The 3,501-nt window shown below is 47.5% G+C and overlaps 1 non-coding gene across 1 annotated transcript; it reads left to right on the top strand.

The window, feature by feature from the left end:
* Positions 1-2,636: 2,636 nt before the first annotated feature.
* Positions 2,637-2,795, top strand: LOC113833217. Its single transcript, XR_003480786.1, has one exon. It is a non-coding gene; the product is annotated as a U1 spliceosomal RNA (small nuclear RNA).
* The last annotated feature ends 706 nt before the right edge of the window (positions 2,796-3,501 follow it).

The raw sequence follows: 3,501 nt of genomic DNA, 5'->3' as shown, positions 1-3,501 counted from the left end.
TGGGCGTTTCCTTGAAGGTGTTTCCAGAGAGGTTTAAGTGATAAGGACAGTACCATCCCATTGGCTGGAGTTCCGCACTGAATAAAAAAGAGAAGGTGTAGGCCAGCAAGCTGTCTCAGCAGGTAAAGCTGCTTCCCATCAAGCCTGACTGCCTGAGTTCAATGCCAATGGCCACATGATAGGAGAGAACCGAGTCCCACAAGATGTGCTCTGACCTTCACGTGTGAACATAAAGAAAGAAATGTAAAAATAGTGGAAATATTTATTTTCTGTTGTGTGTATGAATGCTTTGCCTGGATATAGGTATTGTATTACATGTGTGCCTGGTGCCCATGGAGGTCGGAAGAGGGTGTCAGATACCCTAGAACTGGACTTATGGGTGGTTGTGAGCCACATATAAGTCCTGGGAGCCAAATACCAGTGCTCTAAAAGAGCAACAAGGGATTATAACTGCTGAGCCATCTCTCCAACTCCCTGTGGTGATTTGTTTTTAACAGAAAGAGAAAAGTAATCTGAGCATCTCTCCTCTCTGGCTGCACACACCACGTGACCCACTGCCTCATGCTCTTTCCACCAGGCTTCCCCACCACGATGTACCCTTACGAGTCAAAACAAACTGTCCTTCTTTAAATTACTTTTGTCTGGTATTTTATCCCAGCCGTGAAGAAATTAGCTAGCACTCTCATCCATCACTATCCCCTTCTTCCTGTGTTTTCCAGTTCCAAACCATTAGAGGGGACATGAAGCTGGCCAGGCTCATCTTTTCCCACAAGCCATGCCTTGGGCAAGCCTACAGTTTACTTAAGACACCCTCCCAATCAGGGAATGGCCTTGTAGGAAAATAAAAGCCATGTGTTTGCCAGAGCCTGGAGCTATGAGGGAAGTTGGGTAGAACCACAATGCCACCCACTCCCTGTGTTCAGGTGTGCCTTTCCTTCCCTCCATTGATGGCCCAATGCCATGGCCTTCCTACTTCACACCTGGAATTCCAGGTAGCCTGTTAATATGCTTCCAATACTCAGCCAGAATCTAAACTTTATTCTTGCTCTGATATTCTCTCTCTCTCTCTCTCTCTCTCTCTGTCTCTGTCTCTGTCTCTGTCTCTGTCTCTCTCTCTCTCTCTCTCTCTCTCTCTCTCTCTCTCTCTCTCTCTCTCTCTCTCCCTGTCTTTCTCTCTAATCTCTATCTCTCTGTGTTCTCTCTTTCTCCCTCTGTTATTCTCTGGAGCATTCATTAGCCTACTTCCATTGTCTTGTTAACTTATCAACCAGATTACAAAGCCTGCACAGTCAGAGAAGCTCTCACATTCCCTGTGTGTGTGGTAAGTCACTGGATGGAACATGTCAGGAAGGCCAGAAGCATGAGACAGAGCACATTCAGCTAGTTCAGGGAAAGGGTGACTGTCTTCCCATCAGGGTTCAATGCAAGACAGACCTGCAGCCACACTAGCCATGATCTTCTGCCCTGCTCCTCCCTCGGGGATGCAGAAACAGGAACAGGACCTTAGCTTATGGCTCTGCCTCCCTGAGCACCATGACTGAGCCCTCACTTGCCCTGGAGAGTCCCAGGAGAAAGCCCTTCTTATGAACATAATTCGTGGTTAGGCCACATGGAAACTAGTGAAAATGGCAAGCTCCCGATTCACTGACAGGACCCCGTCTTAAATAACCAAGGTGAAAAGCAAGAGAGGGAAACATCCAGCATTGACTTCCGGTCTTTGTGCATGCACATGCTTGTGCACATGTGTGTACACTCATGTGCTGTGTGCCCTCTCTATGAAGGTGTCAAGAACAGTGTCAGAGTCCCCTTTATTATTGAAGGTAAATCTGGACTGTCTTAGAGCTATGGAACCTTTCCATCAGTCCCTGGTGTCCAGGTATCATCACACTGCTGTAGGTGTCACCAGAGACACCCAGCTGGGATATCTACTACCACCCTGCAAGTGTTGACCTGGGCAGTCTCTGAGACTGCTGGTCTGAGGCACCCCTGGGGAAGGATGATATGAACATCATCCTTCAAATGCTGAAGTTAGAAGTACCCGGGACAGACCGAGTGACTTGTGCTTCAGGGGGGCTGCGCAGAGCTGGGAATCAGCACTAGTTCATGGTCTCCTTGTGTCACAACTTTTTAGATGTACCGGTGTGAGCGAGTCTCAGTTCTTCCTCACACCCAGTTTCCTTCTCTGTAAAAAGGAAGGCAATGGTAACTTGGCAATATTCCACATGAGTCAAACTCACCTGAGAGCATCTGGAACTACGATGGTGCTGGCTGGAATTACCCCCTCCTCCCTTCTTCCATTGTGATGACAGGGGCACTGGAAACAAACCTGTTTTGAGAATAAACAACTGCTTGGCCTCATTAGATACCTAGTGTATACACCAGAGCACAGTATGGCTTGTTTTCATTTCTCCCACTGTCCATGCTTCTAGCATGTAGGCCTGGGCTCTCTATTTTAGACAGTGAGCCCCTGGGGGAGGGGGTGGGGCTCTAAGCTTCACTAGGCCAACTGTCTGTCTACTATGGATGACTATGGCAATGACAACACCCATCTTACAGCACATGAGTATACACAGGGTACATAGCACATGAGTGCACACAGCACATGAGTGTCTGGAGGGGTTACTAATCCAGCTTCAGTACTTATCTGGCAGGGGACACCATGATCACAAAGGTGGTATTTCCAAGACAAGCTTATCCATTGCACTCCGATGTGCTGACCCCTGTGATTTCCCAAATGTGAGAAACTTGCCTACACAGTTTGTGGTAGTGGGGCACTTCATCCACACTCTCTCCTGCTTAAAAACAAATTTTAATAAAAAACAAAACCCAACTTCACAGTTACCAGCCTATTCAGGTTCCTGGATGCCCCTGGCTTTGAAGAATATGAACATCATCCTTCAAATGCTGAAGTTAGAAGTACCCGGGACAGACCGAGTGACTTGTGCTTCAGGGACTGACACCCAGGGGGGCTGCGCAGAGCTGGGAATCAGCACTAGTTCATGGTCTCCTTGTGTCACAACCACCCACATTCATAATCTGTCTTTCTGGAGCTTGTCAAAGATCCTAGAGAGTGTCTGAAGAAGCCGGCCATCCTGCAGTCAGAGGAAACCACAGAGAGGGAGTCCCAAAGGATTGCAGGAGAGCCAAGAAAGGAATTTCCAAGTGGCAGCCTGGAGGCAGGTAGTTAGTGACACCTCATGCCAGGGCCAAGGACTATAATCTAGATGTGGCCTATAAATTTAGTCCCATCTTCCTGATAGTTATCAAGTCCCTTCTTGTGGAGATGGTTTTTCTTTTTCCCCAGTAGACCATCATATGATGCTTTGTTAAAAAAAAATGTGAAAAATAATGAAGATGCCTCTAATTATAGGGGTGACCTTTTTTCAACACATTTCCACTAAGGAGCAGTTGTCAGGAACCCACAGAAAAGGGTCAGAGAGGAAGCAAGTTAGGACCAGTGAAGACCGAACTACAAGATGGCCCATCTCCTCAAGGGAAGCC

Source organism: Cricetulus griseus (assembly GCF_003668045.3).
Source record: "Cricetulus griseus strain 17A/GY chromosome 1 unlocalized genomic scaffold, alternate assembly CriGri-PICRH-1.0 chr1_0, whole genome shotgun sequence".
Classification (NCBI taxonomy): domain Eukaryota; kingdom Metazoa; phylum Chordata; class Mammalia; order Rodentia; family Cricetidae; genus Cricetulus; species Cricetulus griseus.
The sequence above is the reverse complement of the archived record's forward strand: the minus strand, read 5'-3'. Positions and strand labels throughout refer to the sequence as shown.